At 44.2% G+C, this 26,816-nt stretch overlaps 1 protein-coding gene across 6 annotated transcripts in view; it reads left to right on the plus strand.

Annotated features, from left to right (window-relative positions):
- KCNK10 (potassium two pore domain channel subfamily K member 10) overlaps positions 1–26,816 on the plus strand; it is a 118,608-nt gene that overhangs the window by 25,737 nt on the left and 66,055 nt on the right. Inside the window, exon 1 of one of the 6 annotated variants that reach the window (XM_033107974.1) lies at positions 1,534–1,723. The exons of 4 other annotated variants lie outside the window; for them this stretch is intronic. The gene's annotated coding sequence lies outside the window, so the exon portion shown is untranslated. Of the gene's footprint in view, positions 1–1,533; positions 1,724–25,562; positions 25,683–26,816 lie in introns of those variants that run through there. One more of the 6 variants, XM_033107976.1, reaches the window with a different exon arrangement.

The following is a 26,816-nucleotide window of genomic DNA, read 5'->3' on the forward strand; positions in this document are numbered from 1 at the left end:
TGTGTGTAACCACTGGAGTATATTTCCTCAAATGATCATTGAAATACTGATATGTCCCTTAACAGATTGAGAAAGAGAAGTACAATGTAAGATAGATGATTTCTTATTTATTTAAAAAATATGATAACTAAAATTAATTTTCTGACCAAACACCTTCTGACTTTTGGACTCCACCAAATTCTTTTGAAGGGAGAGTTGAGTTCTATAAATGTGTTAGGGATGAACCCAGCTTGAGAGTTCTTATTGAAATTCCCTGAGGATGAGTTCTAATGGTAAACCCAGGTTCACTGTGCAGGAAAAGTTAAAACTTGGTCTTTGGGATCAGTGCAGTAAGAACCCCACTGGAATACTGCTGGGGGTAAGCACATCCTAAAGCAAGTTCATGTTTGACAAAGTAGGAGAGCACCCAGTGTTAGACGTTTTCTGGATACGCTGGGTTTGGGTTTATTCTGTTCTGAGACATGTGCTTGGAGGTATGCGCGTTTTGCTTGTAGGCCGACCGAGGCTTCACACGACATTAATGACACAGTCTGTGCCCTCGCCAAGTGCAAAGTCTAATTGGGGTGATGAAACACGTGTAGATGAATGCAAAGTCACAAGTAAAACCCGTTAATGTAATGGATGAAGAATGTGCGGTACAAGATGGATTGCAGTAGGAAACAGAAGAAGCGGATGGTTTTGAACTTCCATTCCTCGGGGGAAGAAATGCACATAGATTAGTGGAGAGGAAAGAAGGGTGTGGAGAATATTCTAAGCACAGGGAAGATAGTGTACATTTGCAAGATATACCCAAGCGCCAGAAAGGGCAGAGTCCCCCTCCGGAGGAATCAGAGGGGCTTTTGGAAAAGAGGCTTAGAGAAATGAGAACTGTCAGTAGAAGCAGTGAGAGGTGGCTGGTGTCGGGAAGTGCCTTGGGGTTTCTGAGACCTGACATGACAGGAAGGAACATGTGTAAGGGATAAATCTTTCAGTGGGTGTGAGACAGTTGGGAGCAAAACCAGATTCAAACTGGAAATACTAGTTAGGACAAGGTTTCTCAACTTCGGCCTTTCCTATGCCACCTTCACTTTTTAATTTTTGGGGGCCATATTTAAATATCAACTGTACCACTATTAATATTTTTCTGTAGTTGACTTCACTTTAAAAAATTTAAATTTAGCTTTGCCCGAAGCAGTAATATCTACCACTATTTAGTTAACATTTTTCTTTAAATTGACCCCCATTTAAAAAAGTAAATAAATTTAGCCTCACCCCAAGCAGTAGTACCTATGAGATCATAGGTATTCTGCACTAGTTGTATTTTTTCCAGTGCACAATTAAAATAACCTCATGGCCATTAAAAAAGGTTTCGTCTGCACATCACTTACCATCATCTTATGTTACCACCAATGGTTCTTGTGCTACACTTTTGGGAACACTCAGGGCACTATTACAGCTCTCTAGTTGTGATGGAATTGCATAAGTGGGGTTCAGCCTATGTTTATTAGATGCTGACTATGTACAAACCCCTGTGCAGGAGGAGATGAAAATGTGAATTACATGCAATCTTTGCCCTTAATGGATTGGACCGAAGCAGGGAGAGAATGGCATCCAGATAAGAAGATGAGATACAGACTTGATGAGCCCAATCCCAGCTGTGTAGAACAGCTTCTAATTATGCCATCTGACATCAGCTCTGTCAACTGGGCAGCTGAGTGAACTGTCACTGTGGAACCAGGGCTGGGTAAGCTCTCCTCAAATCCAGCTCACTTCAGCAGGTATTTTCCTGGCACTACATGACGCTTTCGTGGGTATGAAGGAGAGTACAGTGTTTCAGGGAGGGATAAAGCAGAAACCAAAGGATGGGCCAGTGGGAGGTACAGAGTAGGGCAAGGACCTCAGGAGAGATGCAATGAGCGTATGCTTAGTGCTTGTGGGAGGAAGTGTTCATAGCCCGCTCTGGGGGACAAGGAAAGACTTTCTGGAAGACATGGCATTTCAGATGGACTTTGAAGGATGAGAGGATGTAAAGGGTAGTTTCAGCAGAGAGACGGGTATCAACAAGACACTAAAGAGGGAAACTGCTGAGGCACCTGTTGGGAGAAGAGCAAGTTTCCGGGTGTCCTTTGGGAATGCAGGGAGATGAAGGTGGAAAGAAAACTGAGATCTTATGGGCATCTTGGATACTAGGCTGAGCATGGATTTATTTCTGAAGGCGATCAGGAGCCATTGAAGGCTATGACATGTGACAAATTGCACTTTATGAAACAACTAAATGATATGAACCAGAAGGCGGAGTAACTGCAAGCCAGAGACTATTAGGAAGAAACTGCAGTAATTGGGGTGAGAAATAAGGAGGTCCTGATAGAGGTCTGGGCTGGAGGGAACACTGGAGGAGTGAAGAAGAAAGATCTAAATAGAGGATCAGTGCAGAGGTCTGGGGATTAGCTGGCACCAGCACAGTAGAGTCAATCCTTTCCCTTAAATTATTAGGTGGGTGCAAAAGTAATTGTGGTGTTTGCAATTTTTAACCTTTTAAACCACAATTACTTTTGCACTAACCTAATACAAGGAGGAGAGTGGTGTCACCCATGAGGTATGGAATACTGGGGAACATTGGTTATATGCCGGGCAAAGAAGATATGATTGTAATTTTAGCACATATGGGTGAGGGGGAGGAGGTGTCCTATAGATAATTCTTCTCTGTGAAAGAATAGAAGCAGTCCATGTTCTAGTAATTCCTTTTATTTTGTCTTTAAGTCTACAAAGGATAAATAACTGTACCATTTCTGTGTGGACTTTCCATTCTTGAGCGGCATTTCAGTTGCACTGAAAATGGACATCATTGCTCTTAACTTGTACAAGGGTGACACGTCCTGGGAAACTTCCCACAGTATTCTGCAAAAAGTCATTTGAGTGACTCATTTTTATCCATGAAGTTGTCATTTTCCCTGTCCCAAGGGACACTACATGACAGGATTCCTCTATTCCAGCTCCTTGCTTTCCACCTGAAAAGCATCTGACATCCAGTGACTGTGGAAGCAATTCTGCCTCTACACAGAGAGAGGTCTAATCTGAATAGACTTCAGCAAACAGCAGATGAAGGCTTAACAAGGGCAGGGTCCAGAATTCCACATTCCAGGGCAGAGCAAAGAGAACGGTGACCCTCTGATAATGGTGGCAGCTGTCATTCGAAATTTTCCCAGAGGACCTTCTAAATTGATGAATCTCCAAAATCCATCTACTTTCATTTAGTCTTTGCTCCTAGAGGTCTTGTTCTCTTCTCTATTTTATATAATGCCTTATCTCTGTAGTACCTGGGGGAAAAGGTACCAATTTTAAATTGGAATGAATAGGGCAAAGCAACTCTTGGGAGCCACTCTGAGCAGAAAGCAGAGGCTGAATTCTTCCAATGGAAGCTTCTTTGGGGACTGTGACTTATTCGCCTTTATTCCCGTCACCATACAGGGATTGGTTGCATTCCAGGAAGTGGTACAGAAGAAGGGAGAAGGCACTATTAAATGAATCTGTACCTCCAGTTGTCTAAGATGGCAATGCTGTGTCCTAGCTGTGCCCCAAGGATGGTGTCAGATGTGTCTGATAAGCATCTTACGTTTTATGGTCCCAGATATTGCACATTTAACAGTGTCTATCTTCGAACTGGCCAATAGGTAAACACTAAACTCTTGGAATCTATTACTGTATCTAGGTCTCCATTTTGCTGAAGAGGCAACAAACTGTTCAGAGTGAAGTTGATTTTTTAAATGAATTTAAGTGGAAGGTTTGGTGACATGATGTATTTCACTTTAATTTTTAGCATGATTTTCCTATTGCATCAAATTTTCTTTTAAAGTGATAGAACCTCTTAATGCAGCTGTTAGGAAGTGTATTCATTCATGACTATATTTATTCATTTAACAAATATGTATTTACTGTCTGCCAGGGTCTGTGAAGGATTCTTGCAAATAGTATAAGAGCCATGTTTTGTACTCTTTTAATGTTTCTCTAAGAAAAATGTTCTAGTGTACTACCTTAATTCTAGGATGTGTTATTTCCATTATATAACATTTCTGAAATAAGAATGTGTCTTATTACCAATGATATGTATTTGTTAATTGTTTAATGTTCATTTTTTACACGTACAGAAAAATAACGATACATTTTGTAACTGATGATATATTAGACTTGACAGGTGCTATTTGCACAATCCTATAATATTATTGGTACCATTCTTTGACCAATATGTGATCCCATTTGGGATCAGTACTAATGGTAAAGCCTCTAGTTTTAGGTGTTGAAGTTGGTCCAGGGATGTCAGAACTTAGATGTGTAGATGTCCAGATTAGGAGAGAAGTGTCAGAAGGTGGATGGAGAGCCAGCAGTACAAACTGCTCAGACAGTGATGCAGGGTGAGAGAAATTCTCCGATGCCTCATGTCTCTGCCATATGAATTCAGTGCGGTATGAGTCTGCCAGACATCAGAACAGAGCAGGATGAATGAGAATGGCCCTTAGGGCTACAGTGTGGGACCGGATGATGATAAAGTGAAAAACGAAGTTACCATGATAGCAGCAACTTTCATTTATCGAGTTTGCTACTATTGTTCATTTCAAATGAACTACCGTGTTTCCCTGAAAATAAGACCGGGTCTTATATTAATTTTTGCCCCAAAACATGCATTAGGGTTTATGTTCAGGGGATGTCATCCTGAAAAATCATGCTAGGGCTTGTTTTCCGGTTAGGTCTTATTTTTGGGGAAACAGTATTATTTTTAGCTTTGTTGAGGTAAAATTGACAAATAAATTGTAATATACTTAAAGTGTATAATGTGATGATTTGATATATGTACACATTGTGTGAACGGATTCCCACCATTCAGTTAATTACACATGTACCACCTCACAGTTACCTTTTGTGTGTTGTGTGTGAGAACACTTAAGTTCTACTCTCTTAGCAAATTTCATTTATACAACACAGTGTTATCAACTATGGTCACCATGCTTTACATTAGATCCTCAGACCTTATTCATCTTATAGCTGAAAGTTTGTACCCTTTTACTAGGCTCTCCATATTTTTTCCAGCCCCAGCCCCATCCCCTCACAACTATCATTCTATTGTCTTTCAACGAGTTCAACTCTTTTTTTGTAGAGATTCCACATATAAGTAATACCATGTGCTATTTGTCTTTCCCTGTCTGACTTATTTCGCTGAGCATAATGTCCTCCAGGTTCCTCCGTGTTTCGCAAATGGCAGGATTTTCTTCTCTTTTAAGGCTGAATATTATTCCACTACATATATACACACACACGTATATCACATTTTCTTCATCCATCTGTTGACGGACACTTAATTGGTTTCCATAACTTGGCTATTGTGAATAATGCTGCAATGAACATAGGTGCAAATTTGTCTTCAGGATAATGATTTCATTTCCTTTGGATATATCCCAGAAGTGAGATTGATGTATTGTATGACAGCTCTATTTTCACGTTCTTGAGAAACCTCCATGCTGTTTTCCATAGTGGCTGTACCAATTTATGTTCCCACCAGCAGGCACAAAGGTTCCCTTTTCTCCACTTCCTTGTTAGCATTTGTTATCTCTAGTCTTTTTGATAATAGCCGTGCTAGCAGTGTAAGGTGCTTCCTCATGGTGGTTTTGAATCAAATGTACTATGTTTAAAATAACAATCTTGCAAGATAGGTGTTCATTGGACGTCATTGTTATCCTTGTTTCAGGTGTGAAATTGGGGCTCTGAGGGGGTAAGTGACTTATCCAGCATCATTCAGTTAGTAAGTGCTAGAACCAGGATTTAGATTTGGGTTTATGGAGCATCAAAGTCCATGGTGCATGGCATCCAAAGTCTCAGAACATGCAGTGACTTTATGTTCAGTCATGAGAGGTCCCAGAAGCCAACCAGAGTCAGACCTGTACACGGATAATTACACGTAGTAGCCTCAGCATCCAAAATTAGGACCACTGAGCAGAATTCCACCAATGTCTTGAGTAATTTCCCTGTGTGCTGTAGCCCAGGTACATGGGACTGGACCAGATTGGGAGGGGGGATGCCCAGCAGGCCTAGGGGAGTAGCTAAAAGACCCGTGAGTTAAGTGCTGAGGTTAAAAAATTTGTACTTTACTCCAATTAGACCCCCAAAGAGCAGAAGTCAGATTGTCACTGAGATTCCAGAACACAGTGATGGGTATTTTCATAAAGTCCATGATCCCAAGAGGAGCTTGCTATAGGGATAAGCTCACAGCCCGTAGTTGGGAGTTGATGAATAATTTTAATTATGTGTCTAATATTTATAGAGGTGTTTTACCTATAGAGATTCCTTTTAGATTTTGATCTTGTGTAGATCTCAAGGAAATTTAAAATGTTTTGGTTCCTTATTTAAAATACAATGTTATTTTGCTTAGAGTTTTTGCATAGCCAAGAAAAGTTTTACAAATTTTATTATAAGGGAGAGTCCAAGCTTTCAAATGCCAAAGGTAGCTATTCACATCTGAGAACTGGGAAGAATTCTGAGTTGTTCACCTAAGCCTATTTCTAGTTTCTTCTCACAAGGGTGACAGAACAAAGTAGATTTTTATTAATTTAGAGGAACTATCTCCATTGAATGGTCAGAGCAGTCATCTTTGTAATGATGCGTGCAACACAAGCAATATTGTCCTGTCACAACTGTCTTTGTCACCAGTAAGCATTTGTCAAGTACCTAACTACTCATTGCCTCGTGTGAGGTGTTCCACAAAGAGCCTTGTTCCTGTCTTTTAGAGTTTCTAATACAAGAACAAACAGATGAGGAAACACATATAAGACATACATTGAAGAGAGTTAGGTATTCCGAATTAGAATATTAATGAATGCACAGTGAGAAATTTATAACCTATACAAGGGTCATAGGTGACTGTATTTAAATGTTTTCTAAAGGTTGAAAGCAACATAATTAATACTCTGAGAAGGGAAGATTGGGACAGTATCCTTGAAGTTGCATGTTAAGTTTAGGTGGAGAAAGAGAAAGCCGGTAATTTTTAGGTCAAAAATTGACCCTAATGGCCACACTCCTGCTGGAACTGGTGCTCTGACAACCAGTCGGAACTTCTTGTGGGCCTCTGTCACGTAGCAGTATGAGGCCATTTGTATGTTAGGATTGACTGAGACCTAAGCTTTATGGGCATGAGCACAGCCAATATCTCTATTACGATGATTTCTATTGCAGATGACAGAAAACCCAGCCCACATGGGATCCATTTCAAAAGGGAATTATTTATTCTCCTAACTGAATAGTCTAGGCAGAACTCAATCTAGGGCTCAGGACTAAATGCATCTAGGACTGAATATTTCTTCATTTCTTTGTTTTTATTTTTTGCTTTTTGAATTTTTTTTATTTTTCAATTACAGTTGACATTCCATATTAGTTTCCGGTATGCAGCATAGTGGGTAGACATTTATGTAGCTTACGAAGTGATACCCAATAAATTTAGTACCTACCTAGCACCATAAAAAGTTAATACAATTCTTCATTTCTTGATTTGTCTTCTTTGCATTGTTCTGTTCTTAGGCAAGTTCCTTCTTGGTGGTTCTAAGGTGGCTAACAATGGCTCTAGGGCTTCATCTTTCCAGAATCACAATGCTCAGGGAAAAATAAATTCTCTAAGGCTCAAACAAAAGTCTTGCGATTGAATTTTCTTGGTCCTCATTGGCCGGTTTAAGGTCAGTTACTCATTCTTTAACCAATCGTGGTGTATATGTGGGGGCGGGGTGAAGATCGAATGTGCTGATTGGCTTAGTCTGGGTCATGTGCTTCACTCCTCAAAGTGAAGGCCAGTACAAGAGCTGGGAGTAGGTCTGGAATGGTTTCCTTAAACAAAATCAGGGTCCTGTTGACACAACATGGTTGGTCATGGATGCTGAGAGAATGGGGGCGGGTAGGGAGACAGGGTGGATGAGAATGGAAGCAGGGATACTTGTTGGGGTTGGGAGGTTATTGATGTCCAAGCAAGGAATTCTGGTGATTTGCATAAAGAGAGTGGCAGTTAAGATGGAGAGGGGTACACAGATTTGACTGATGTTTTAGAGATAGATTTGCTGATGGAATACATGCTGAGGGTGGTAAGAAAAAGAAGAATTAAAAATGACTCCTAGGTTTGTGGACAGAGCACCTTGGGAGAACAGTGGTACCACTTTTTGAGATAGGAAGACTGGAGGGTTTAAATTTTATTTTGTTATTACAATTTTTTAGTTAACTGTGCTATCCTGGTTCTGTGGGATTTACGAATCCTGTCAGATATTTGACTGGAAATTTCAACAAGACAGTTGGAGATATGAGTCTGGAATTTAGAAGATAGGGCTGGAAATATACATGGACATATGAATCTATGAAAAGAAGGGGATGGCTGCAGCAGTCTTAATTTTTTGAAAAACTGTGTAATTCATTTATTAAATGGACTGGACTTGTTGGGAGTGCAAAAAGAGAATGGCTTTCTCTTCAGCTGCTACCTTCACACTTGTTCTGTCAGGCCAACCCTGGATGATATCCCAGAAATATCCCACAGTGTTTCCAGGCACTTATAAAATAAAATAAAAATAATTATCTTCAGGTCTTCAAAAGTCCAGTTCAATCTAAACCCAAACAACTTCTAATCCAATTCACAGCTTTCCTTTCCCTGTAGGTCAGGCCTGGCCTGAGATGCCGCAGACCAGCAACGGGAAGGAAGGTTTTGTTTGTTCTCTTTCTCTCCATGTCCAAATTCCTTTTCTGCTTGATTTGTGGCTTCTGGCTCCTCCAGAGTAGGTGGCAGGCAGAGGGATGATAAGAAGGCCAAAAACATTGTATTTAGCTGGTGCCCTTTGTGGTTCTCTCTAGCCGTGGAATACCCTCTGTCTCACAGGCATTCAAGAGTTTTTTGAGTTCTTGGCGACTCCTGTGAAGACCTCCAAATGTTCCTGTTGCAGACATGGGTGCTGCCCTCCCTGGCTGGTCTCTTACGCGCCACCCCCCATCCCCATGTATGCCCCCAGTATACCCTGGGCTTTCAATACTCAAGTAGATAGACTTCTTGGGGAAGGCCTTTTTATGAAAGCTCTAACCTGGCTACCCCCCACCCCATCTCCAAGTCCACTTGGCCCATGAGAAACCATTGTTCATCCTGTGCTGCCAAACTCAGGAAGAGCAGACCACTCCCTGCTGCTCTCTGTGCTTAAGCAGCCATTACAAGCCAAACCCAGGCAATCCACGTCTGAGTTTCCCAGGGCTATCTCATCGCACACCTCCAGGGGGCGGCATTCACATGCTTCTGGAGTGGTGCAGTTAATGTAGCAGCCCTGAATGCTAACAAGTTTCTCATACTCCTATCAGGAACAGTGCAAAGCAGACCTATGAAATTTGAAGCTCAGGAAGCACCCAGCTAGGGGTCGAAGATGCCACCAGAACCCTCTTCTGCCAACCACTGTGATTCTCTGAGCAGTTCTCTTGTTACCCCTTTTCCACAGTGCTTGCCAATGCTATATTTTTTTCTTCTAAGAGATGCCGTTTCTCCAGTGAATTCTCTTATATGGGTTGGAGGCGGCAATTTTAGCAATTTCTGCACTGATTACAAAATAAAAAAAGCTCAGTCTACAGCTCTGGGGCCTCAGTTTAAACCCTGAGACAAGTGGAGAAGCCCCACTTAACATGGCATTGTGGCAGAGAAACCGTTTGTTCACATAAAACCTCGCAGGGAAGTCCAATATATAAATCAGACCGACATGGTGCTATGTAGTGCACATGGGCAGGGGCTTGAGGACACGGGCAGGGGCTCGAGGCTGGTTCCTGTGCATGGTGTAAAAACCATCATGCCTGGGACAGCCAGCGCGGTATCCTTGACAAGGAGTTTCCTACTCTGCACAGTTCTGCAGTGGTTGGCCTGTTCGTGACTTCTTGGTGAAAACAACCATTTATGCAAGTTGTACGGAAATGAAAACCACCCCAGTGCTGCCCATTTTGGCTGCAAAGAATGGCCCGTCAGGCCGCAATAGTGGATCCTTCTCAGTGCACAGCTCAGCCAGGTGAACACCAGCCTTCCTGCTCTCTGGACACTGACCTAGAAGCTTCTGGTGAACACTGTGCTTCGGTACAGACTTGCTCGGTGGGGATTGTTTTTGTGAATGGAAAGATCTGCCTCTCCCTCTGGAAACAGCAACTGCACAACTGTAGACATGATTTTGTTTTTTTCTTGGGCCTTTAGCTTAGTGGTTTGTTCCTGGTAGGAAAATCAGCAAGAATTTTCCATTAAGGTTTTTGTGTAGAGGTTTTCTTCTTTGCACATACTAGAGTGCTTTGGAGGTCAGTCCCATTCCTTCTGTCATTCCTGACATAGGGCAAATGACCTAACTTCCCTGGGCCTCAGTTTCTCCAACCATAAAATTGGGGCAAGAGTGGAACCTCTGTCCTGGACTGTTGTGAGGCTGGCACAGAGCAAGAACCCAGTACGTATCACTGACTGTACTGGTTTCCTATCGTCGCTGGAGCAAATGACCACAAACTGGATGGCTTAAAACAACTGAGATTTAGTACCATAGCATTCTGCTGGTCAGACTTCCAAAATGGCTTTTATGGGGCCCAGATCAAGGTGTTAGCAGGCCTGCAGTCCTGCTGGAGGCTCTAGCGGGGAATCCTTTCCTCGCCTTTTCTAGCTGCTAGGAGCTGCCCCAGTTCCCTGGCTGCATCACTCTGATCTTTGCTTTCATTTTCACGTCCTCCTCTCTCTCTCTGGCACGCCTGCCTTCCTCCCACAAGGATCCTTGTGATGACATTGGGCCTTTTCAGAAAATACAGGATAATCTCTCCATATCAACACCCTTAACTTTGTCACACCTGCGAAGTCCCTTTGTCCTGTAAGGTAATATTTTCACAGGTTCCAGGATTAGGACATGAGCATCTTCAGGGGACCATTCTTCTGTCTATAACACCGGATTATTTAAAAATGATCTCTTCAGTATCTACAGTGTGCCAGACCTTCTGCTTAGTGCTGGGCATAAAAAAATAAGTAAGACACAATGCTTACACCAAAATAGACAACTGATGGTGATGAGATTAATGACAATCATCGTAGCTGACAGTTGTTGCGTATTTACTATATGCCAGGTCTATAAGTGAATTATCTTGCCGAAAAGTCTCATTATAGCATTAAGGGAAAGTATTGTTCCCATTTGAAGGATTTGAACACTGAGGCTTAGAGAGCACAAGTACGTTTCCTAAAGCTACATAGCTAATGACAGGCCCCCTGGTCTGTCTTGTTGTAAGCTCATACAGTTACATACTGCACTCTCTACTGCCCGGGAGGCTGGATGGGTATACATAGTACTTCTGGCTCTTGTCCTATTAGCATATGTAAATGAAGTTTGACCAACTTCAGTGGAGCAGATCACCCAGTGGCTGCGATTCAGAGCCAGAGGGCAGACCCCTAGGGGAGGCAAATGCGACATCTCTCCAGCCCTACCATGGTCCAAAGCTGCAAGTTCATGGCCCTGACTGTTAGGCAAATGTGTCTCCTTTTCAGAAGAACCTAATAACATGTGTTAATAATCCCAGTAAACTGGTCTCTTGCCAAGTCGTGGTGCTAATGGGGTCCTGCTTGAACCTGAGGCGGTGGGTGGAAAGGAGAGGATATGCCCAGTAGAACTGTTCTTTAGTGATTAATGTAGAAGCTATCCAGTGATTTTAAAGGGCAAACGAAGGTACATTCCGTGAGTCTGAAGGAAAGCATTTGGACACTGAAGGCCACCTTATTCTTGATTTTTGCCAGAATTTCCTTCAGTGGAAATGGACATTTTACATGATGGGTAAAGGTAAGAGGAAAGTGAGCCTCCCAATGTAGTGGTGTGACAAGAACACCAACCCAGCTGCTGGCTGTGAGGATGACTGACATCGGCTCACCTGGGACATGTGAGAGGATGGGAGGATAAAGAGAGAAGGGAGAGGGTTACGAGGGTCCACCAGACTTTGGGATGGGGCTGATGGAAATAGAAAGTGCTGATCCGTCTGCTGCTCTGAGCAGAGTTGGTACCACATGTGAAAGCTTCCTGGCTTCTTTCCTGCTGTGGGGCAGGCTGTTGGCGGTAGGGTTTGCATCTCTACCTTCTTGTTTCCTCCTCAGACAGCTCTCTCCCCACCGTTTTGGTTACAACTTTGAGCCCAGGGGACATTACCTTTTAGACACGTTTACAGGTTGGCTAATAGAAAAATGCTTGTTAAATTATGGCAGGTATAATTACAGCATCTATACATTCTGATTTTTTAAGATCATAATTATTATTGAGTAATTATTTTGAGTAATTATTTTTCAATAATGATGACTGATTAAATGCATACTATGTGGGATTTAATTTTTGGATTTCACGTGTATAAAATCACAAACCAGAAAAATTCAGTGTCTGTCTTTCCTTCTCTCTCTCTCTCTCTTTTCTCTCTCTCTCTCTCTCTCTCTCTCTCTCTCTCTCTCTCTCTCTCTCTCTCGCTCTGGCTCTCGCTCTCGCTCTCGCTCTCGCTCTCGCTCTCGCTCTCTCTGTCTCTCTCCCCACCCCATGCCTTCCTCTCCCTCCCTCCCTGGCCCCTTCTCTTTTTCTTTTTTTCACTACCTACTGTGGGAAAAATATTGGGCTCAGAACTTGGGGTACAAAGATGAATAATTACTAGTCCTGACTGCCAGGGACTTATAGTCCAGTAAAAGAATTGATTCATTTTGTCCAACAGCTGTTTACTGAGCATGTATGATGTAACAGACACTAATCTAGGGGCTGGGATGGTGCAATGAACAAAACAGATCAAATCTTAGACTCCTTTGGGGGAGACACACAATAAATAGCAAATACAGAATACAACTTCAGCTCGTGACACAGGTTCAGTTGTGAAGAAAATAAATCCAGACCATGGGCTAGAGCGTGACTGGAGGGGGGTTGGCCTTTTTGCCATGGGTTGGTGAGGCAGGAAGGCCTCTCTGAGCAGGTAACGTTGAGTCGTGTTCTCTCCATTGAGTGGGAACGACCCAGCCAGGGTCTGGACAAGAATGTTCTAGCGAGAGGGCACAGAAATGTGAAGTCCTGGTGGTAAGAGCGAACTTGGAAAAAACTGGAAGACCAGTGTGGGGGGAGGGGGCTGAGGTAGGAGATGAAGCTGGAGAGACGGGCAGTGGCCGAAATAGGGAAAACTGAGGGAGAGTGTTTGGACACTCTTTGGGGTGTAATGGGAATTATCTGGAGGGGTTTAAGGAAGGAAGTGGTGGGTTTGAATTTACATTTTGGAAAGAAGTCACCCTGGCTGCTGTTGGCGAAAGGGTGGGAGCAGGGTAAGGAGTGGAAGGCTGGCTGGCTTGGGACGGTAGGTGGGGTGGGGTGGGGAGTGGTGGACATCAGGATACGTGCGGAAGGGAGAGTTGGCCTGATTGGCTGACAGAGCCAGTGGTGCAGAGGGGAAGCATGAAGGACTCAGGACTTTTTGGCTGAGTTTCTGGGTGAAGAGCAGTACTGCTAACTGTGAAGAGACAGATTTAGGGTATGTGAATGAATGAAAACAAGGTTTCTTGTTAAATCATGCTCTGGTTAAATTTGAGAAGTGAAATGGACATCTAAGTGGAGATCCAGAGTAGACAGTTAAATCCACAGGTTCTGGAAGAAAGGTCAGGACTAGGGATAAAAATGTAGACGTCAACAGTCTGATGACTGAGGAGTGAAACAAAATGTGTACATTTGGCTTTAGAAGGGCATCATTTGACTCTCAGAGGGGCGTAACCTCTGCTTTAGAAAATGTGGCACCCTAAATTGTCATGTTGATGTTGGGAAAGAAAGGAATCAATACTCACTGAGTGTCGACTGCGTGCCAAGCACTAGGCCATCTGCTTGCCATATATTATTTGCCATGGGGTGTAAAGCTTGAGAAGCACTCGTAGTACACTGCATATGATTACCTGCTCTAGGACCAGATTGCTGGATTCCAATCCCAGCCCTGCCCTTTTACTAGTGGTGTGTTCTTGGGAGAGTTAATTTAGCCCTTTTGTGCTTTGTTTGCTTATCTGTAGAATGGGGCAATACTACTACCTACCTCAGCGAGCTATTTTGACATTTAAATGGATTAATACATGTAAAGTACTTGGAATAGCACTTGGCACTTAATGAGCACTCAATAAATGACAGTGATTTCAATTGTTCCCATTATACTTGCTCTGTATGATGCACTTCAACAGATGGAAGATCAAGGTGTGTTATAATAAGAGTGTTATTTTAGAATCTTGATTCAAGTTGTTGATTAGTTGATATATAGAATGCTTGGCTTCTGTTCTTGGTTCTTGCCATGATACAATTTTATGAGCCCTTCTACTATAACCTACATTAAAACCTGTTTCTGTTCCTATTGCTGTTAACAAATCACCCCAGCTTACTGGCGTAAAACAAGCATTTACTGTGCTCATAGATTCTGTGGTTTAGGAATGCAGACAGGACCCAGCTGGGATGGCTTGTCTCTGCTCCTCCATGTCTGGCGCTGCACTTAGGAAGGCTACAGTTGTTGACGGGTGGGGTGTGGGGGAGTGGGGCTGGAATCACCCACAGGCATCTTTGGCTGTTGGCTCAAATGCCTGCATATGACCACTCCATGGGATCTCGTGGCCTGATTTGGGCTTTCTCACAGCATGACAGCTGGGTTCCAAGAGTGAGTGTCTCAAGAGAGCCAGGAAGAAATGGTGCCATCTTTTATGACAGCTTAGGAGGTCACATAGTGTCACTTCTGCCTTAGTCACAGCCTGTCCAGAGTCAATGAGAAGGAGCAGAGATTACACCTTCTCATAAAACGAATATCAAAGTCACATAGTGAGAATAGCACACGAGGCGGGAGAGGTTGTGACCAATTTTAGAAAAATATAGTCCGCCACGAGGCTTAACCAGGAGGCCTTTTATGAGGTAATTGGCTTAAAGGAGCCAATACACTTCTAAATTTTGAACAGCCTCTGAAATCAGGGTGTCTCTCTCTCGCTCTCTCTCTTTTTATTAAAGGACTTGACTGCTCTTGACTTAAGTTGTATCAGAGTTCAAAGGTTGACTCATTAGAGCTGGTAAGTGCTCATTCATTTAAGAAACACTGATGGAATAATGACTCTGTGCAAGACCTGTGCTAATTGCTGTGGGAACAAATTGAGATACCACAAGAAGTCAACAAGCTGAAAGGTGAAGACCAATACAGTGGACTCGCAATTAACTAGTCTCTGGAGAGGAAGAAGGCCATTGACAATCCCTAATGAGAATTACAATAAAACTAGTCAAAACAAGACACAAAATGAGTTTAATGGAAACTCATTCAGTTAGCATTGCATTCAACATTAAGAAACACATTTCCTGTTCTATAGACTTTATTACTTAACTATTATTCAAATTATTACATGCTTACTGTAGTCGTGCACTATACTCTATGCGTGTAATGTCGTTTAACTTGCAGCGTAATCCAGTAAGGCAGATTATTACATCCATTTTTTGATAAGGGAGAGAGTAGTAGAGAGGTTAAGTAACACAGGCTGGCGTTTGTTCCCAGGTCTTCCGCTCCCACAGTGAATGCTGAAGCTGACAGGGCTAGTTAGTGCAAAGCTGGGACTAGACTCCAAGTTCTGGATTTTCTCTTCGGTGTTCTTTCCTCCAGACCCATTTCCAACTGTGTTCCATGAAGCTTTCGGGTCCCAAGACCCAATGCAGGGATTGAGGGAGAGACAAAGCTCATATGATTCTGGGTCCCTACACTGAATTCCAACCATATAGCTTTGAGATATATTATATATTATATTACACTATATTATATATTTATATCATATTACTTTATACTTGTATGGTATATAATAATGCAGAATATGATATACAATAATATATTAATATCTTTAGTATTTATTATATAAAGAGGTGATGGATTCTTTAATAGAATTGTAATATTGTAATATTATATTGTAATATTATAATGTTATATTTGTAATTTAAAATATTATAATTGTGATAATGCAATATCCAATATCCAAGAGCAGTGTGGAATAGATCAGAGGTGTTCAGACTTTTAGAACAAAATCCTTCCTTCAAATAGAATTTAACCTCTATATCTGTATAATTTCTACTTCTAGTTTGGATTTTATTCAATTCAACTGAATTTCCACTTAAAATGGAAACTTGTAGGACAAAACCCTTCCATTTGAAGGAAGGTTGAGTTTGATTTAGATCTTATGTATGTTACGTTTTCTTTCCTGACTCCTTCCTTTAGATGGAATTTGATATCTATGTCTGGGGTTGGGTCTGTATCTATGTCTATCTCTATATCTATGTCTGTAATTTTCACTTAAAGCTTGAATTTTATTCAATTCAATGGAATTTTCACTTAAAATTCAAACTTTTAGAACAAAACTCTTTCCTTTGAAGGCAAGGTTTTGTTCTAAAAGTTTGAACACCTCTGGTCTAGTCCACACTGCTCTTGGATATTTTTAGTTTAAAGATGTGGTCTGCAAGCAGTATGACTGTCATTGTTCCAATGTCAGCCTCAGGACCTCAGTCACTAGCTAAAGACTTTTCTGCTGGCAAAACCTTCATTACCATCTGCGGGAGGAAATAACCTTTAAAGTGCTCATGGAAGCCCAAATCCATAAAACTGAAAGTCATAGAAAGGGGAGAAAGAGTGTATTCCTTTTTTTAAAAGTTCAATTTGATTTAGATCTTTGTAAGATTGCTGGGAGTGAGTGTGGGAACGGGGAGACCTGTGAGGAGGCTATGACTGAAGTCTAGAGAGACATGTAGCCTTCACCGATGGTGGGGCAGGGAGATGGAGGGCAAGGCTCATTTCTAGGTCTATTCTGGACGTAGCAATGACGGAACTATGGGGGACGCAGGAGGAGCAGGGAGATAGGAAAGTGAGGCTGCCTCTCAGGGCTGGCCATTCGGCTTGACCATGGGGAAGGAGCCTTCTCTTTTGGCTGGGTCAGCAGTCAAGTGCCGTTTGGACTTGCCAAGTCTGAGACACAGTGGAGATCCCCCAGTGTAATGGAAATGGTAACGTATACCCGGGTTGACAAAAAAATGTATATACATGACTTGTATTCATCTCTTGTTATTGGTATACATTGAGTATTACCATTTTAATCCAGTTTTTTCCTTTCTTAAAATGTGTGTACTTTTTTTGGCACCTTCTGTATGAAGCTGGAGGTCAGAAGACTTTTTTTTTTTTTTTAAGAGTTGAAGTTTATTCTTGGAAAAAGCCAAGTCCCACTTTCTCCCCACAGTCCAGGCAGATTTTCCCAGGAGGCTCTGCCCCTCCAAATTGTCGTCTCTCTTTTCTGACCCCGCTTCCGCTCACACCCATTTGATGTCACTGTTTGGGTGAGGGGCTTTTGCAGGTACTGCACCAAGGCTGGGCCTTGGCCTTGGCATTCCAAAACCCACGGTGTACTTGCCATACACGCACAGTGGAAGGCTGGCCCCTTGGTGGATGGCTGCACAGGCCTCCATGCAGTCCACGAAGATGAGTTTGAGACTGTCTTCAATAAACGCTTGCTTCCCCTCTGGTCATAGATGGCCCAGATGTTACTGGGGATGGTCTTGGGGACCCAGGCATCTGTACCCCTGTAACCCGAGTAGCCAACAGAGCTCCCTAGTTCAGCAGCAGGGTGCGCTGCACCCTGCGGTGTTGGCTTAGCATCTGGGTCAGAGCCTTGAGATGGGATGCAGCAAGCCTGCTGCTCCTTCAGCTTTGGCATCCAGTTCCCCGAGGTGCCTCCTACTGGACTCTGCCTGCCGCTTCCCTGGGCATAATGATTTGGGAGTCATCAGCAAGTGGATGGCATTTAAAACCATCCTGGAAGTGATCACCGAGGGAGAGAATGTCAGTCCAATATTTGGGGATTTTTAGGAAGAGGAAGCTGCAGAGTGGATTTTAAAAGGTCTATCCAGAGAGAGTGGAGGAACATCTTGAGAGTTTCGTGTCACAGAGGCCAAAAGCAGGAGCACTTTCAGAAGGAGCAAGGCCTTCTGCGTGGAATGCTGCTGAGTGGCCAAGTCAGATGTGGCCATGATGGTGTCCACTGGACTTGGCAATGTGGAGGGAGTGGAGATCCTGTGAAGAACAGTTTGTGTGGGTGCCAGACGTGGAAGCCCAGTTGCTTTTATACCATTTATGATACGTGTCACCCAGTGTAGTACTTAGCTACAATTTTGGCAGGTTGTATTGGGTGGTCGGTGGTTGTGTTCGCCCTGTCTCCCTGGCTTAGGGGTGCCAGATAAAATACAGGACACCTAGTTAAATTTGAATTTCAGAAAAAATTTCTTTAAGTATGCCCCAAATATTGCATGGGACACACTTATCCTAAAAAAACACAACACAAAACTTTTTCTTAAATCTGAAATTCAAATTTAATTGGATGTCCTCTGGTTTTTTGTTGTTGTTGTTTTTTCTCTGAGTCTGGCAGTGAATATTTAATTGTACGCTTTAAAATGGTTTCAATGGTGAATTTTATGTTACATGAATTTTACCACACTCACAAATCTCGCAACCCTACCCTAACTAGACTGTCACGTAGAAGCTTCTGGGTTGAGCCACCAGGGACAATAATGAAAGCCAACCTTGAGTGACATTATTTCTGGGGATAGTTAATGTGTTATTAAATTCCTTTAGAGCACCTCACAGTGTGCTGAGCACATAGTAGGCACTCATAAAATATTTCTTTGATAGAAACTGCTTTATGTGCTGTGGGGAAAATTAGCCGGCAGTGATACTTGAATGGAAAGAAACTAGCCTGTACCTTCGATACTACTTAGGGCGCGCCGAAGAATGGGCCTCACATGGACATTCTCAGTGAATTAAGTGGTGTGGTACTTTTGACTGTGCTGGAGGAACCAAGTGCTTACTCCATGATGGACCTATTTTAGCTCTGTGGCTGTGGAGAAAATGGCTTTGCTGAATTCGGCACATCCCAGTAATAGCAACTTAAATGCAGCCGGCTTCTGAGGGGCCATGAAAAATCTTTAAATGGCAGGGAGCTCTTGGAAAAACCCACAAATTCCAAGACAACAAGCCTGAGTCATTTGCTCTTTAATTGGTCGTATCAATTTCTGTGCCTACCTTTCTCGTCCTTTCTGTGAGGGGCAGGAGACATAACCACAAGACTGTATTTCCAGTGACCTCTTCAGAGGCAGTTTCAAAGCAGTTAAGTACAGGTCGAATCTGAAGGGAATGAAGAATTAAATATCAGCTAGGATTTTCTGTGAAGATGCTATTCGTTGGTTAAAAGCGGAGAACCCAAAGGTTAGATTGAACTATCTATGAAAATGGTTTTTTCTCTTGTGGTTTTCCCTCTGAGCTTTGTTATTTACAAGAATCTTGCATCCACAGTTAACTCTTGTTTATGTGGCAAGATGAATGCATTACTTGCATTCTACACCAATTTATTGAGCCCTACTATGTACTAGTATTCAATATTTAATTTGACCAAATTAGGTTTTCAAGTAATGTCCCATGGTTCTTAGCACTGAGAAGTTCCTTGAAAGGAAATATGTTTATGGTGGCTGTTGAATTGTGAACCCATCACAGAGAAGGGTTTAGTTAGTTTGCCTGGCTAACAGATCCAGGTCTGAGAGTGGTAGTGGAAGAGCGATTTAATGCTTGAAAATGACACTGAAACAAACTTCTGTACACCCTTGCTTTATGACCTGTTTCTTGGGCTGCAGCTTAAGGACTAGCGTAGCAGCTTGGCAGATTTCCAGGTGATCCACAGACAGATCTGTTTGCTCTTTGAGATTTCAGGGGTATTCTCTAGATCCTTGAGAGCTGGGTCTTTTCTGAATTCCATGGGAGTGGAGGTGAAGGCAACCTGGTCCCCAGTTCATCCATCCTTTTACCTCCGTGAACTCCGGATAGCAGGGTTCTGCTCCATCACCTTTGTGCCCCCTGGAGCCTGAAGCACAATAGGCAATGACAAATATTTGTTGAATCCATTGTGTGAGCATTAATTGAGCTCCATGGACGATTCAGAAACCAAAGGGTCCATGTTCCAGGGGCATCTAGAGGAATTCACCTTCTGGCAGAAACAACTAGTGAGAACAGACAGCAGATATTTGGGGGTTAGAGTGAGGTGTTGATTTAGCCAGAAGGCCCAGCCTACATCCAGCAGTTCTCCAGTGTGAACAATTCTCCTGGAGGCTGGCTCACCCTAGGATTCCCCTGACAGCACTGACTCTTGCCTTCATCAGACCCTGTTTTATCACCCAGACTTAGGTATTGCTGGAAACACACCACACTGGTTTATTGAAGCTTCCTTTCCCCGCCTTTTTAGATCCACCCCGCCCCCCACTACTTTTTAGTAAGTCTGTTGACTCCTTGAAGACTTCACTAATTAGAGCTATTAAGAATATTTCAAAACACTTCTCAATCTTCCGAGGAATGAGCGTGTACGGTTTCTGCATCATTGTCTCCCACCCTCATGAGGAATAACGTGGGTATTCTTTTCCCTCTTATGTTCATCTCTTCCTCTCACCGGCAGGCACTCCCTGCCAGCCTCTGAGAGCTGCCTTGGCAGGAAGTCACAGAAATGCTGCTGATGTCAGCAGGGCTGATGCTGCATTAGAGGAGCCGCTGTGGAGGGAACTAGCCAGAGGGTGATGCTAAAAGGCAAAGCTATTTTGTAGGGAATTTTGTAGGAACTGTTTTCTCCTTTAGACAGATCTCATTCATTTTTGTGACTTAGTAGGCACAGTGAAGGAAGTGCCATCTAAAAAATATTTTTTCCCCCCATCTACGTTTTTTTGGTAGGAGCTTTTATTGACTATGGAATGAGCCAGAAGTACTGAGCAATGAAGCTGGCTGAGTGCTTGCCAAGCAGAATGTACTGGGGCATTGAGACTCCATCTCAGTGACCCTGGGAGAAGGACAAAGTGAGGGTACACCTCCTTCTACATCACAGGTTTGTTCTTAAAAATATGTAAATATAAACCAGAGTCCATTTTACCTGCACACAGAGCTTGCTGTTTCAACACTTTTTGCAGAAAATCCTATTGTAAAGTAAATGTCTGTCTTGCAGAAGAATGTCCATACATGATTTCAGGTTTGTTTATAGTAAAATCTACCTGAATATCTTCATGACATTTATCCTGACTGCTGGCTCTGAGCAGGGGACCAGGGCAGGGGGCATTGCTGTGTGGCACTGAGTGAGGTTGGGAAAGGAAACTATGGATTTACACTAGCAGCAATCCTGGAGGTTCTTCGATTTCCCTGGCAGCGTTCAGCAGCCTGGATGAGGACTCTGAGCAGAGAGAAGGAATAACATAAAAGGGGGTATTTCCAGGTAGCACCAGGAAAGGACAAAAGGAAAGAGAGTTGAGTCTGTTAGCTGAAGACTGAAGTGTGGGGCACGGACTCTAAGCTGGGTGGGGAAGGAAGAAAGGGAACACAGGGGAGGGAACGCCAGAAAGTAGAGGTGGAATGTGATGTGGGAATATTGAGGGACAGAGCCGGAAGGATAGGATGCTCAAGTCAGAAGTGGGTTTCCTGAATGGAGTGTTTCTGAGGCAGGGACATTTCTGGCGATGATGGGCCCCTGGAGGAAGGCGTTGCAGTGGATGCTGTCGGTGGTCCACCTGCTCTCCCAGATAGTTTTCCTGACTCTGCATCCATCTCCAGACTCTGTGTAGTGCCTACCTACAGCTGTTTCCAGAGAACTTTCCCTGGTCTCCTAGTGCCTCTTTCCCGGCTGCTCTAGGGCATTTATATTCCCCAGGGGTTGCCTGGAGCTAGTGGGTAAGAAAATGAAAGCCTAGCCCCCCTGCCTCAAGGTAGGATGACCTCAGAGACGTAATTGATGCTTCAGAGCTCCCCAAGAGCTCAGATAGAGACGGACTTCCCCTGGAATCGCACCTTTCCTTGGTTTCTTGCTCTTCCGCTTCCCCACTCCCTTATGGGCTTCTCCTGGAAGCACTTCCTGAATAAATCACTTGTAAACCAATGTTCATCTTGGGATCTGCTTCTGGGGAACCCAATCTGAGTCATTGGTTGAAGAGGAATGGAGATGACGGTAATGGTGATGAAATCGAGGCAATGGGAGTTGCAGGTATTGGATGGACTGTCAGTGGGGCACTGCAATCATTCCGGAGGAAAGCAGGACCTGAATGGAAGGCTTCAGGACATCTGGGAGAGAAGTCAGGTCTCCTGCCATCAGCCACAAGGAAGAGTAGGAAGTGGAGCAGCCACAGGCCTTGGGTCTCAAAGGAATAGGGGCTTTGACACAGAATGTGGACTATTGGGTTTCTGGGACAACCTGGTCCTCACATTGTGGGTCAGAGAGATTGAGCCACTCGAGTGCCCCGCTCCGAGGACAGTGTCCTCACGGGAAGTCCAGGCATCAGGGAAGAAGGTGGAGGAAGGCTCCCTAAAGAGGCTGAGGGAGTAGGGCAGGTCTTTTGTTCTGCAGCTGGGGGTCCCGAGGCGTCTTTGGAAAGGTTTGGGTTGCGAGAAGAAGGGAGGTTGGAGAGGAAGAGAAGAGGAAGCAGAGTAGGTGTGGGATCAAAGCTACAGGGAGGCCTACATGCAGGGGCTTCCCTGGCCTTGCACTTCTCGGGAGAATTGGTCCCTTCAGTCTCCTGGTAGGTGGGGGCTTGGCAGCCTGGACACTGGGTATGGAGTTTTGGTCCCGGTCCTGGCACATAGTTTGGCATGCACTGGCAGAATGAGTGAATGAATGACGCATCGAGTTGCTAAAAGCCCCCTCCTTTTTCATTATTGTAAAACGTTAGTGCACTCATCACTTCAATGTATTTTATGCTCTGATAAATATGGACTTTATCAACTCTAGCCACTTGTGTTACCATAATTGCGATGGATGCAATACACAGATTTCCAAAGGTTAGGGAATTAACATGGGTCCTAGGATCTGTCTCCCTAATGGGTTAACATATACTTTTCACTTTTGCTTCTACTGTGGATCTGTGAAAAGAATCAGTTAGATTGGCGCTACTGCTTGTGATCTATGTGTTTGTTACCGCTGATACAAAGGGAGATTGTTCGGCTTGGAGGACATGCGGAGGGCACGATAGGGCTGGAGAAGTAAGCTGGGCCCTGAGCGCATGGGACGTTGGAGGCCATGTGTAGAGCCATTGCAGTAGCTGAGGAGTTTTAAGCAGGAGCAAGATTGGAATTTTAGAAGGATCACCTGCTGCAGTCTGGCCGGGGGAGTAGGGGGTGGGGCATGCCCTGTGTGGAGTCCAGTGAGGAGAGGTACCTAACTGCTTTTGACAAGACACCTGGGAAAGGCAAACCTCTCTCTTGAAGGAATGGGCTCTGACAATAGGATTTCAAACACTTGGCTCCAGGGTAAAGGAGATATTTTGGGAACTGCAGCTGCTTATATTATTTTTAATCCCAAAGGGAGGGGGAAAAAAACCTTTCCTTTTAAAAGTGCCTTGGTTAATTTAAATAGTGGAGGAAAGAACTTAGAACAGGAGACTAAGTATGTTATTCGTGAAGCATTCTGGGACAAGGCAAATGGACCCCAGCTGTGGCTGTGCAGCTTTAGGCGTTGACCATGGAATCAAGACAAATGAGTCTGAAGTCTGTTGGGAGAACCACGAGGTGGGCAGCCCTTGATCCCAAAAGATGAGCCGTCCACTGGGAACGCCAGGGCTGTTCTGACCAGCTCAGCATGCATATGCAATAGCTCTGGTTCTGGGCTCCTTGTGCTCAGGTGGGTGGGTGAGGGTCCATTTCATTGCAACAATAAAGGCATCCCACCTGGTACCAGGAGTCACCTACAGTGCCCAGAAATTCTGGAACGGGGTTTCTGTTGAAGAGAGTTTCCTGGCAGCCAGGGAGAGGGGATGGTCTACAAGATGACCATTAACGAGCAACAAAATAATGCTCTATGACAGTAACCAATTCAACAGACACACTGAGACCTCTCGCAGGCCTTGTGAATGGTGCTGCAAACAGAGAAGTGGAATAAGATCTACCGTCTCCGATACCCAGGAAGCTGCCGCATCTTGGTTCTCCTCTGTGCATTTCTTCCCTCTGCTGTCTGTTGAATGTTGCTCCCTTTAGCACCACTTTTTACTCTCTTCTCATTCTGCAGCTCCCTCTGGACGATTTCATCCAGTCTTATGGCTTCAATACCACCTCTATTCTCATTGCTCTCAAGCCAAGGTTCCAGCTAGATTTACTCCCTGAGTTTCAATCCCTTATGCCTTACAGCTGCTGGGTGTCTCCTCTCTGACGTGCTATAGGAGCTGCAAACCTGAGCCTCCCGCCTTTTCTGTCTTGGAGAACACCACGCTCTCACAAGCCAGATGCCTGGGTGTCATCCCAGACTTGGACCTCTCCATACTTCTCATTTTCTATCAATCACTATAGATTTTACTCCCTTAACAATGCTTGTCTCTGACCCCTCCTCCCATCTTTTCTGCTACTGCCTGGGGCTTTGGAATCCCAATCCTAAGAGCCTCATTCTCTGGGCCCTGTCAGTGGTGAAGGCCCCTGCCCTTGTGCCATGTCCTTGGTATATAAATGCAACAAGAGATCTGGGGACTATCAGGAGTGAGCATTTGCTTACAAGTCCTGAGAAGGAAGCCATTGGTCCTTTGAGCCCCCCAAATGCATTCAACAACCTTTGTACTCTCCCCAGGCTGGTAGTATACTAAGGGGGGGCAGGGCTTCAGTGTTTGGGGTCCTCAAATCCAAATGTATGTTTGGTCCTTGTCAGAGGAACCCCAGGAAGGCAGACTGGAGGGAAATTCTGCCTGCCTGGCACCAGAGAGGTGATTCACCAAAGGTGATTCATGCCATTCAGTAGATTTTTTTACCTAACATATTGTGCATCCATGAGTAAAAGAGAACCTTCTAGCCCTTTGTGAAGAGAACAAGAAAGCTCAGAACTGAGTGTGTGGAGCAGTGAAGTGAATTACTTCTTCTTTCTAGTCCTCCCTAGAAATGGAAGGAACCATAAAGCGCTCTACTTGGACTATCGATTTTCTAAGAACTTTAACACCTTGACCCAGGATGTTTGTCTACAGAATGAAAAAAAAACCACACAATAGCAGCAGGGCTGCTCTTATCTCCCAGATTCAATGAACCCTGTAGTTAAGCTATCTTTTGGGCAGGTGTATGAACTTGATACAAATGCTGGCGCAAGGCAAAGTTATGAATGGGTGAATGAATAAATTCAGGAATGGAGCAAATTGTAACTGGGTGCCTTGGAGTTGTAGGCACTGTGCTAAGCTCTGTACTGAGACATAGAGAGAGTCTTTGATCCAACTGGGGGTGGGTAGTCATCAGCAAGAGCTTCTTGGAGGTTGTGACATATGAAGTGATGTTTGAAGTCTGAGGAGGAGTTGGCCAGATAAGGAGTGGGGAGAAGAAAGGAATCTGGAAAGCAAGACCCATTCCTCTGGGCTCAGCACACAGGGACTTGGGTGCTGCTACATTTGTCTGGGGCGAAGGTCGCATGTGAGGGCGTGGCAGCGGGTGAGGTTGGGGAGACAGGCAGGCACCAGGTTTTGGAAGGGAGTCTTGGTGCCAGCCAGGAGCCAGCGCTTTATTCTGAGTCTCCGTGGTGCCTTCAGAGGAGCTGAAGAAGGAAGTGGATGTGATCAGAGTCACACCTCAGGGAGCACCGCCTGGCTGCCACGTGGAGGATGCTTTTCAGGGGGGCAGGACTGGAGGCTGTCTCAATGACTCAGGTGAGAGAAGTCCAGGGTCTGGATTAAGGAGAGAGGCAAGGTGGCAGCATACTCTCAGCTCCCTCTTCGTCCCTTTTCAACCTTGATTCCTCTTATCTTGGCTGTCTGTCTCTAAAGTTTCCCAGAAATTTCATGGTACTTTGTTCTTTACCATTTGGAAATGAAATCTGATGTTTTAAAGGGGGCTGGAAGGAGAGACCAGTGATTAAACCCAAAGGGAGAGCCTTTTCTGTGGTGGCATTCTGGCGACATGGCTTGCTCATGTAGTGCATGTAGACTGAGTGTCACTGCACCCTTAATCAAGACCAGGTCCATCACCTTTAACGCACAGCCATCCCATGGAAACAGGAAAAACAAGGTTTGGCTGTTAGGGTATCTGGAATCAGAGGGAGCACACACATTCTGCTCTTCTCAGAGGCAGATCATGGCTGAAACCAGTTGCTGCAACAATCATGGACAGGTGGGGCTGGAATTGTCTGCTCCTCAGTTCTTCCCTTTTCCCGACACTACCCTGACGTCTGCCTAGGCCCAGGTCAGCCTTTGGGGATCCCAGGCTCAGCTGTAACCTGGGGCTTTGGAAACTCTGAGCGGCGGCGCAGGTGGCCCTGGACAGATTCCAGACCTGCGGCCAGGAGGGGGTAGTGAGGCTTGGAGTTAGAGGAGAGGGCGGGTGTTCTCTGCCTCTCGCCGGTGTGTTGCAGTCACAGTTGTACTTTGCTTGGGTCAATAGGCAGTTATGTTGCTGTGTGACAGTGGCCCCTCTGAGGTGGCTGCATTTCAGGTTTCTAAGAGACTCTGAATCCTATGGATAATATTTGTTTCAGGTGATATGGAGGAATGGAGGCACTCGGGGTTAAGTGTCTGAAGATGGATCCAAGGACGCCATTACTTATTAGCTCGTAATAGGCTTGTCATTGTCACCTTTCTGGGCCTCATTCCTTTTCTGTCAAGGGGAGATAGATAATGAACATTTCCCTCCACAGAAGGTAAACTGGATTCACTCATGCATAAGATCTTTGTCAACTCTCCCACTAACTCTGAGGGCAGAGAGGTGTTTTATTTACTTATACGTCCCTGGTGCCTGGCAAACTCAAATATTTGTTGATTGACTGCATGAATGGATGATGCCATGAA

The sequence above is a fragment of the Rhinolophus ferrumequinum genome, chromosome 6 (assembly GCF_004115265.2).
Source record: "Rhinolophus ferrumequinum isolate MPI-CBG mRhiFer1 chromosome 6, mRhiFer1_v1.p, whole genome shotgun sequence".
Classification (NCBI taxonomy): Eukaryota; Metazoa; Chordata; class Mammalia; order Chiroptera; family Rhinolophidae; genus Rhinolophus; species Rhinolophus ferrumequinum.